Here is an 11,198-nt window from a genome sequence, read left to right on the forward strand (position 1 = left end):
ATAAAAATGCGGGACACGGTGCCTGGCCCATAGTAGGTCCTCAGCAAAAGTTGGTTTTCTCTCCCTTCTCTTTACAAAGCACAGTGGTAGATGGATTAAGCCGTCCAGCATGGATAGCACAACCTAGCAGGCACAGCATAGAGAGATGTCCCAACCCGGGCAAGGTCACCTGCCCACCCGTGATTTGGCGTCAGGCAGGTGAGTCCTCTTGGGCTGCAGGGGCGTTGGGTGAGGCCTGGGAGGCAGAGGGACTTGAGCAGAGCCTTGCAGGAGGAATGGGATTTGCGTAGGTAGAGAGATGGGCAAGGGTTGAACGGGTGGAGAGAGAGAACAGGGACACCAAGGCGAGAAAAGCCTGGGATGTGCGTGAAGGACCCAGAGCTGCTAACCAGTTTGCTAAGCAGTGGGCTAGTGCTGGGCAGTGAGAGGGGGCTGGGAAGTAGCTGAGGCTCTCCTGGGGGGAACGTCCATGCTCAGGCGTTTCACCTTGATCCTACAAGTGAAGGGGAGCCAGTGAAGCTGTGTCAACTTGGAGCCTCATCTATTAAGACGAATCTGGTGCCAGTGTGTAGAATGAACTGTCAGGGAAGAGGTGGAAAAACAGGGACATTTCTATTTTATACACAGAGAGAGTGCTTTTCATTACAAAATATATATAATCTACTTAATCCCGTTTTAAATGGCTTGGACATTAATTTTACTCTTGTAATCGATTACAGGGGTTTAAAACTGCTGTGTTTTTGCTTTTGTGACATATTATGGTCATATCTGAAATTCATTTGATGTTAAATCAAGAATAAGACTCTCAATTCTATTCTTGTTCCTATGGTAAAATATAATCTACTTTAAGGCAATTCACTTTGTCATAAACTTTCCAGGAACGAAACTTGATAAAAAGCAGAGACTCACCACACATGACAATATTAAATCTATACTCAACAAGCTTAAAAGAATGACTGTAAGGATGGGTAATTTGCAAGAAAAAATACAGACTTAACTATGTCAGGAAATCATACTGAAGTTTGATATCTATGATCCATTTTGAGATATGGAATCATGTTATATATTTGAAAAAAAACAAAATCCAGGGGGCTGGCCCCGTGGCGCAATGGTTAAGTGCGCACGTTCCGCTTCAGGGGCCCGGGGATTGCCGGTTCGGATCCCGGGTGCGGACATGGCACCGCTTGGCAAGCCATGCTGTGGTAGGCGTCCCACATATAAAGTAGAGGAAGATGGGCATGGATGTTAGCTCAGGGCCAGTCTTCCTCAGCAAAAAGTGGAGGAATGGCAGCAGTTAGCTCAGGGCTAATCTTCCTCAAAAAAAAAAAAAATCCAGTAAGGGCCCAAATTATGAAATGAATTTTGTTTTCAAAATACAGGCTGGAAGTCCAAGATCAAGTGCTAACAAGTCTGATTTCTCCTAAGGCCTCATTCCTTTGCTTGCAAATGGCTGCCTTCTCACTGTGTCTTCCTGTGGCCTTCCCTCCAGCACATGCACATCCTTTGTGTCTCTCCCTCCTCGTATAAGGACACTCGACCTACAGGATTAGGATAGACGTTATGACCTCATTTAACCTTAATTGCCTCCTTAATGGCCCTATCTCCAAATACAGTCACATTCTGAGTACTGGGGTTTAAGACTTCAACCTATGAAATCGGGGGAGGCGGACACAATTCAGTCCATAGGTGTTGGCCTTAAGGAGAATTAGGGATGTGGTCAGGTCATCCACCCAGATGGAGATACAGCGGACCAAGGGGGTCTGCTACAGGTGCTCACGCGCTGGGCCTTGGCCACAGTGCAAGTGCAGGTTTGAGGGCACTTGGGTGCCTGAATCCCAACACTGGGCTGCTCCAACTGTGAACAGCATTCCTCTGAACCCTGGCTGCTTACTTGGAGATATTTTTAAGTGTCCCCAGTTTTTGGAAAGGAAACTGAGCATTCCCTCTGCTCTGGCTCCCTGTTGCCGAAAAAGCATGTGATGGAAAGACCCACCCGGGGTGAGGACAGAGTGAGGGCGAGCGAGCCCTCTGGCTCTGGGCAGTTTACGTTGTGGTTGGTGGCTGTAGTGCCCGGGCTTCCCCTTGGTGATTGGAATGATCTGGAGGTTGGCGTCGTTAAGGAGAGGTTTTGTGATGACTTCAGAAAATAGAAAATTACTGTAAATAAGATGGTATTTAGCTGTTTTTAATTTTACACAGCTCATTATATCATGGTCAAATGAAAACCTTGACATTTGGGGCAGGAAGCATGTGGCAAGTGGGGGTGGGTGGACTTCAAGCAGGGCTGCGACACGGAGTGAAAGTCATTCAAGAGTTTTACAGGAGGGAGGCACACAGAAGGGGACTTCAGAAATCAACATTGGTGACTTCCTCTTCCCCACAAAGTTCTCTACTCCATAGATTTCCTACTCTGCTAGTTGATAAAGAGACAGGACCAGAAGCCTTGGAGGGTGGGAGGTGGACTCTGTGACAGACCAGGGACAAACCTGAGTGGTTATGGCAGTGTTCTAATTAGATTAGGCCAGTGGAACACACTGTCCTAACTCTGAGGCCCTTGGTCGTGGATGTCAGATGAACACAAAGCCTTGCCATCTTTCAGGCTGGACTGCACTGCTAAGGCAGAGCACTAAGCAGTTCTCTGGATGGTTCAGCAATAGGCAAGGAGTTTCCTGAGTCGCTCCACACCTAGCCTGAAAAAAGCAGTCACCCAAAAATTGAACTGTAAAAAATGTAGAGTTCTTGGTACCTAATCTACATTCGAGTTGAATGAGCTTTGAACATCATGTTTATTGCTGCAATAAAATCCCACTGGAATTCTATCCTCTACATGAACACTGTGAAACTAAAAGTACATAACAGAGAAATAGGAGTATGGTGCTGTGGCTAAGAGAATGGGCTTTGGGGTCAGGTGACCTGGGTTTGAATCCAGGCTCTGGCACAAACTGGTTGTGTGTCCTTGGACAATGAGGTAACCTCTCTGTGCATAATGATAGCATCTACCTCCTGGCGGTGTCGTGAGAAATACACACACAAGGGCTGGGGACAGTGACAGGCACATGGGACAAAGAGAACTTGTTATCATGATTACTGAACAAAGGCTCCTTTGGAAATTTCACTGGGTTATGGGAGGTGGGGGGAGAGAGAGAGGGAGACAGAGAGAGAGAGACAGAGACAGAGAGAGAGAGAGAGAGAGAGGCTGTGTGTACCTACCTACTAACGATACCAAACAAGGAAACAGCGAACCGGTTCTTATGCAACATCGCTGTAAACACCATATAATATTAAAACTCTCTTTCCAAGTGTGGGTCAGTGACTTAGTTGACAGGCCACATATTTTTTTTCTAAGTAGAATATGTTATATTTCCCTCTCTTTGAGCCTCTGTGAGCTTGAAAATCCGGAAACAACTTTACATACCATGGTCCAGTCTCACTTTCCTCTCCTCTTCATCTTGACAACTGTCCCTGGCTTAGAATAAGGAGCCACCAGACCCCAGCCTCTCTGAGTGACGCCTGCCATCACCAGAAATCTCCTCGGCCCAGCAGATTCCTCAAAACTTCTGGGAGGGTAGACCTTAGAGCAATCCTCTGGTGTATGTCTTACAGATACTTACAGATTTGAAAGACAGGCTCATTCATGATGCTGGAAAAGGGGGACTTGAAATGAAAGTAGGCAGTGAGGAGGGAACTAGAAAGTGTAAGAAAAAGAAAGAAAGGAAGAAAAGAAGGAGCGGGGAGAGAGAGAAAGAATAGAAAGGAAGCAACATTTTCAAAGTCTACGGCTAAGGAAGAAAAAAAAGGCGTGACTTGAGCCTTTTCATGTAAATATATATAAAAATATGAACATTTGTAATAACAAGGATAAACTTAACACGCAAAAAATATACAAACTAGAATGTTACACACAGCAGGATACAAAATTGTAGACATGGGATGATTACAACAGTAAAAACCGATGCAGGAGAAATCACTTGACAAAAATATTTCCCAAGTGTCAGCAGTGGGTGTGGTCTTTGAGAGGCTGGGGGACATTTTCATCTTCTTTGTCTATAACAAAAAGAATGAATAGATTTATTTAAAAGAGGTAACTGGTGGCACTGAGATGACTTCTTTCCCCTGAATAACCCATGCATCATCCTCAGCAAGGCGGCACCACCATCCTAAGAGCTGGGAAGGGGCCTGCCCTCTCTTTCATTCTTGTTCTTCTCAGTGCCAGCTTCTATCGCCTCACGCCAAGCCAAGGTCAATGGCTTCCTGCTGGATGTCTTGACCTCCTAGTGTCTTCCTACCCTGTCCTTCCTTCAGAGCGCTGCCAGACTCATCCACCTAAATTCATGACCGCTTCCTACTCTCTCCCTCCCTCCCCTTGCTCATCTATCTCCTAAGTTCTCTCACGTCCTCCCTGCCACTCCCTTGGTTCCGGGTTCATCCTCCGGGGCACTGTGTCTCCCCTGCCTCCCTCCATTGCCCTCAGGATAAAGCACAAACTCCTGTTGCCAACAATTTCATCACATGCCTTTCCCTACCTCCCACGCCATGCTCCATGTGACCAGGCTTTGTGCCTCATCCTTAAGGTCTGACAGCAACATGTGAATATTTCCACCATAGCACTTACCGTATTTTACTGAAAGTATCTGCTTCTTACCTGTCATGTCCCCCAAACAAGAACCTCTCTCAGGGCAAAGACCATGTCTGAATCATGGCTGAGCCCCTGGGACCTACCACAGTCCCTGTCACATGGTATGTTCTCAATAAATACTGTCTGATTGAATCTCATCCTCCTTACCAAAACTTTCGCACAGCTCCCCTCTGAATATACTCCAAACCCCTAGCCTAACTTTCAAGGACTTCCAAAGATGGATTCGAACCTGCCTTTGCTCCAGCCCCCCGCCATGGGCCCCAGCGCCGCCGTGCTGAGCAATGGCGTTTTCTCAAGCGTACTTGCACGTAATATCCACTCCTTTCTCACCGTGCCCAAAGCACGCTCCCGTCTTCTGGTTTCCTAACATAACTGTTTCTTTTTCAAGCCTCAGCGCCAGCCCCACCTCCTCTCAAAGCCCGCCCACTACTGCACTCACTCAGGGTCTGCAACAATCCTTCGCTGCTTCTGGAACTTCTCATGTGCGCATGTCTCACTTCCCTAATTCAATTTATGTAAGCCCCGAGCCATGGTTCACAGGCACTTGGATCCCCAAGGTGACTTGTGCACGGGAACTTCTCAGTGAGAGCTGTGCACTGGCTGACAGGTCACTGGCTGGTGTGGAGGTGACAATTACTGGCTGGGTGTGTTGTTTTGGTTACTCAGCTGTGGGTCCACTTCTCTTACAGGCCGTGCCTCGAGGGTGGGCCCCTGAACCTAAAAGGGAGAGGTTAGGTCACCTCAGCCCTTCCCCAGCTGCCCTGCCTCTGCTTCCTTATTTCCTGCCACAGGACATGGGGTGGATGGCCAGAGAGGCCCTGTCACACCTTGACAAAGGACCAGGACGGGCCGCAGTAGACAAAGGACCCCATAGTCTGCAGCCAGCGTCCCAGTCCTCAGAACCACTCACCACTCATGTCGTAGAACTCCAGGCTTTCCTGAATCTGTAGGCAGACTCTTAAAGTCTACAGGAAAGCATTAGGAAAGAGCAAATCATGTTTTAATTATAAACTTCCAATGGCTCCCCTCTGAATACCATCCAAGGCAGTAGCCTGGCATTCGAGACCTTACAAATTTTTTATCCAAATCTGTCTCTCATTAATCAAATTCCATCCAAAGCCACGCAGCCTGTACCTTTTACTCATGTAGAAAGAAATGGAAAATTCCTCACTAATGAATAAATAAATTAATCTAATTGTGATTGCTGTACATTTTATCTTCCGTGTTCTTTCGATTTACTAATAAAAGATGGTGTAAGCATTCTGGAGTGACTGTGCCCCATCCTGGTTTGTGTCACAGGGGCTCTGGCCTTAGCCAACATCAAAGAACGCAGAGCACCTGTCATGAGAGCAAACCTCCTCCATTTTCAAGAGCACAGGGTGACATCATCGACTTACCTCTCCTTCCCTCCATGGATGTGATGTCAACGGTGGCACTTCCTGGCCTTGAAGACAGGACTTGCCATGTGGAGGGGGGGGGGTGGTTGGCTGAGGACAGCTCAATAAGGCTTTTTTGGAGTGAATTGAGGGAAGTGGGGTTGGCATGGCTCAGAAGACCAGGAAGCAGTGGTATGAATAATGGGATAAGCCCCCCTCCCCCTGCATCCCCGTCTCTGGGCAGCCTGGAGGGCCGTGGGTCCTCAGGCCTTAGTTCTCACCCAGGCCTGCAATCATCTTCATTGTATGCAGATCAGGGCGGGTTCACCCTCCACCAGCGGGGACTTCAAGTGTTACAAAACTGGGGCCTGGCCTCTGGTTAACGAAGGAGGCCTGGGCTGGTGACTCAGTCTAAGTCATCTGAGAATCTGCAGTCCTTCTGCTCTGGCCCGGACCGCCTGTCTCCCAGGTGTGGATACTGCCCCGTGTCTGCTGGGACAGCCTCAAAGCCAAGAGACTTAGAAGAGTAAACTGAGTTTTTAAAACTAGACAGTGGCGAAGATGAGCCTCCTTGGGATGGGTTCTTCCTCCCCTCCCCACCTCTCTCACCCTCAACCACCAACTTTAACCTTCTTGAAACGTCCATGCTGTTTGTCATTCCCTGGGAATGCCTTATCCACTGAGCTTCTGCATTTGGGGCTGAGTGACAGGAAATCAAAGAGACTAAAAGGCCCAGGTACCTAATCTTACCTCCCTGAGTGGAGACAGGGTGTCTACGTGTGTACACGAATGGGAAGTGCATACTCAGTTATTTATCATTAAAATTGATAAGAGCAGACTCACTCCAGAGGAAATGCACACCCTGGGATTGCATTCATCAGAGACACCTAAGCTGAGGACAGCCTTCTCAGCACTGACTCTCAGTTCACTCTCTTCCCCATATTCCCCAAGATCTGGGGTGTTGTATTCGGGTTCCCAGAGAAAGGAGAAACGTTCTCAACTTGGAGTTAGTCTACCCAGTGTCCTTGCAGAGTGCTGTAGCATCCGTTTTAATGAGCAGGAAGCCCTGATGAGTGTCACGAAGCCCTCCTGGGCCACCCAAGTACTCCTGTAAAGGCAGCCACCACAACAGAGGTGTTGTCACCCATTTGTCAAGTGCCAACAGTGTGCAGGGCAGAACAGACAGTGAACATATTGCCCACCAAACGGGCTGACAATCAAAATGCCTTTGGTGTCCCTGTGGACATTTCCAATTCAGTTTACACTTTAAAAGAAAATAAATAGCCCCAGACAAGCATCTCTATTCTTCTCTCCCTTTCTCTCTCTTTGATACTAGAACAAAGGCTTCTCCCCTTCCTCTCCCTCTGATAATGGAACAAACCCTTCAAGATGTCAGTGGGGCTGCCTGGGGGCAAAGACTGCAGATCCTAACTCTGCACCCCTTGGCTGGGCTGGTCCTTGAGACTGTGTTAACTGGAGATCAGTTGTAGCCAAACCTCTCTTCCTGCCTGCCAAGGCCTGTAACTGGATCCAGCTTCATCCCGGATCCAGGTGATTCTAGCTAGATTAGACCCTGGCTGAAGACAGTTTGAGTATTTCGCTCAATAGCCTTGGGGAAACCCGCACTTTTCCACTAGGAAATGGGCGCTGCAGAAACCTGCCTCTCCCTGGGATCCCGCCCAGCACCTGGCATCCTGCAGGTTTGCCTGGGCCCCTCCCAGCCCTGGGCTAAGCCCGAGTGAGCTGGCATTGGCTGTCCAGCCTGGCCTCACCCAGGATCCCTGTTTGGCTTGGCTCTGCCAAGGAGGCAGGGAGCCTGAGGAACTAGAAGCTTAAGTTGCAGCTTCCCAAGGGCGAATTCCTGCCAGCGCCTTGAATCTGGTTTCTGAGCCAAGCATGGGTGGCTGTGTTTCTGCTGATTCCTGATCGGTGGTTGCATGCTGCATACTGGTTCTCTAATCTTACCTGGATATTCCTTTCCAGAAGGAATTCAATCAGGGGAGAGAGCTGCAGGCCCAGGCGCAGGTCTTATATGTAAACAGTCGTACTGACTGCATTGTCAGAAGATACTAAGGCCCCTTAGAGCCATGCTGAGGTCCTGTTGGCCCTCCTTCCAGGCCATGTGTTAAGATACTTCAAATAGGCAAGTGCTTGATACCAGGGTAGTTTAAATGTCAGAGGAGCAGGACATGGCATAATGATTGAGGCAGGGGCTTATAATGAGCAGGTAAGAGCCTTCCTTTCACTGTGACCTGCTTTTCCAGCTTCACCCACCATTTTTCAGATCATTCTGTGAGCGTTGGAGGGCTGTGTCTGATTATTTTTGCACACAGGTTAGACATGTATGAAAGATGGTCTGAATTTCTCACCACCTTCTCTCGAGCAAAGCTAATAGCTCAGGCTGCAGCAAGCTGCTTTCATTCCATCACCACAAGCTAGGAGGTGATGAGCTAAGAAATGCCTGCCCCATCCCAATTTTTATATTAGATTCTAGAACCTTCCAGGGACAAACCTGTTGAAGCCTGTCCCAGCATAATTATTAATACTCCCTTTTGCTCTCAAAAGTGACAGTTGGACAATGAATTATGTAGCTATCCTGTGTATGGAGGACATCACCGTCATTCTAGCCATGTTCATTTAAAGAGCCTGGCAAGGCTGGAGAAGTTGGAGCTGAGAAAGGGAAGTGACTTGTCCACACTCACGCAGTGAGTCAGCAGCCGGACAATTTAACAGAATCCAGGAGGTTTGACTAACACGCTATTCACCCCAGCCCCGCCCTGCTAAGAGGAGCAGAAAGGATGGGAATTGGTCCATCAACAGCATGCCGGTGCCAGGACGTGAGTAGAACTTTGGGGAGAAGACTGACGACAGAAAATAACTGGAAGACAAAAGGCATCCCTTAGTCTGTTGGTTGAGGAGAGAATGCCCGTGTGCCCACACGTGTGAAATGACTTTAGAAGGCTCACGAAGGGCGGGTGCAAAATAATATCGTACAACGCGACTGACCCACAGTGGGAGCTCAGTAGCTGTCGGTTGATGGGTGAGTTGATGAGTTACCAGTGCCCTCGGGGAGAAGGAAAGCATGAAGGAGCAATTGCAGGACAATCTGGGGTGACGGCAGGGAGGAGGCTGTGAGCTCCCCGCTGCTGGCAGGTGGCACAGGGCAGTTCTGGCATCGTGTGTGCAGAAGGAGCCCAGGCTACCTCCAGCTCGACCACGGGGTTGCTGAGCGAGGTGAGTGTCAAGTTGGCTTCTGGAAGAGGAAGTCTGTCCAGGAGAAAGGGGCCGGACAATGCCTGGCTGGAGCCCAGCGTGAATGAGGGGTGTGTGGGGACAGTGGGCAGACAGGCCTGCCTGGAGCAGTGGGGCTGGTGTGAGGGGAATCGCTAGAATGGAAGAAAAGAAAGAAAGAATGTCTGCCCAGCATCCTCATTTTTTTGGTTTTATGGGAAAATGGTGAAACCCTTTCTTGCAGGCAGCGATTATAGAGGGTGGGAGTGGGAGAGAAACCACAGTGATTTTTTTTCAGGACTGAAAAAATGTTTTCCCCAAACTAAACAAAGTTAGATTGAGAAATTCAACATGGTACCTTAGGGACCTGGTGGCTCATTGCTACCCCAGGCCTGCATTCCCGCAGGCGCCGGCCTAGCCTCTGACGGCCGCCTGGGGAGGAGAAGGGGACACTTCAACTTTTTAAGACCCAAACGGTTCTGCTTCTCTTTTTGCAAAATAGTTTTTGTTGCCTCCTGTAAGGATGGTCAAGTCCATTGCGTAGCACCTTGTGTGGATCTCAGCAGCACAGGTGAGTGGGTGCCCCCCTTACCTGCCTGGGGACCAGACGCCTCTGTACAGACAGCTGAGGGGCCGTGACTGCGGTGTGGTCCTCCTGTATTTAACGCCCTTGGGGCTGGTGGCTGCTGTGTTACCGAAAAGGTGATTTCCCTCGGATGCGCTTTCGCATCCTTAAAGAAACAAAGGGATCCCCTAATTACAAGACTAAACGCTGCCTTCAAAGCTGGTGCTGGAGGCCTGGGTGGTCTTGCTGGCATTAGTTCTCCAGTGATTTGATTCAATGAAGCCATTCATTTCAGGGCTTCCTATGTTTTTTTCTTTTAACTAAGAGTTAGGAGCCATTTAACCTTCTTCAGCAAATTGCAGTGATTTTTAAGTGAATAAAAAAGTCAGAGGCCCCACCTACCCTCTCCCCTATCGGAAACAATGTATCTGATGATGGGAAATACCCAGCCTGGAAAAAATATCACTACAGCTCCTCAACTGCACAGTGTGGGGTCATATTGTAATTTATGTGAGCTTCTTATTCTGAACCATCTGATTTTTGTTAACTACTGGATCTAAATCTAATCAGGTCTTGTGCCTGCAGACCCCTATAATTAGCATGATATCTTAAATTGTTTCTAAATTGAGGTGGCTGTGCTTCTGTTTCTTATCTGTGAAGCTAGAGGCCTCAGGGCCATCTGTTCCACAGGCCGCACTGGGGTGAGATTTTATCTGCTGGCTGAATGAACCCTCTCCACTCTTTCCCGGGACCCTGCTGGAGGCTGAGCAACAAAGCCTCAGGGGGAAATCTGGGTCCCTAACCAGCCCGGAGTGTGGGGGAGGTCTCCATGGACCCAGCCTCAGCACCTGAGAGGAGGGGACACCGAGCTGTGGGCCAGAGAGCCTGCAGGGGCTCCTGCTCCCAGGCCCTGGGATTTCGAGTTGCCGCAGGGTGTGGCAGAACCCAGATCCTGCTTCTGCTGGCAGTGCGTGGCGAGGACTGCTCCCAGCCTCAACGGAGGGCTTCACTGTCGCAGACAAGAATCAGGGGCTGGTCTATATCCTGCACTTTTCGGGCGTGGGAAGGAGGCGCCCTGTGCCTCTCCGGGGCTTCCCAGGCAGCTGGCATGGATCCTGGACCTTTGCGGTCACTGGTGCAAATGCCCTTGCTAGTGACCAGTAGCCGTCTCTGTCTCGGTGAGGGCTGAATCCCAGCGCCAACGTAACTTTTTTTCCAAGCAGCCTAGATTAGGCAATTGAAAAACACTGAGAGGTAAACATATCTTCAGCTCTGTCTTAGGTTCTATCATATCAATAGAGGGCACGAGCGATGATGTCACCAGAGGATCCCCCCACCCAACCCCACCAGCCAAATGGAGAAATGACATAGTGCAAAGTGCCGCACCTCC

General features: G+C 49.1%; 1 long non-coding RNA gene across 1 annotated transcript; it reads right to left on the reverse strand.

The window, feature by feature from the left end:
* Positions 1-678: 678 nt before the first annotated feature.
* LOC123280894 (uncharacterized) lies at positions 679-5,000 on the reverse strand. Its single transcript, XR_011496270.1, has 4 exons — positions 4,866-5,000; positions 3,914-4,044; positions 1,994-2,099; positions 679-1,538 (listed from the first exon to the last, which is right to left on the reverse strand). It is a non-coding gene; the product is annotated as an uncharacterized lncRNA (long non-coding RNA).
* Positions 5,001-11,198: the final 6,198 nt, after the last annotated feature.

Source organism: Equus asinus, chromosome 2, assembly GCF_041296235.1.
Source record: "Equus asinus isolate D_3611 breed Donkey chromosome 2, EquAss-T2T_v2, whole genome shotgun sequence".
NCBI classification, from domain to species: Eukaryota; Metazoa; Chordata; class Mammalia; order Perissodactyla; family Equidae; genus Equus; species Equus asinus.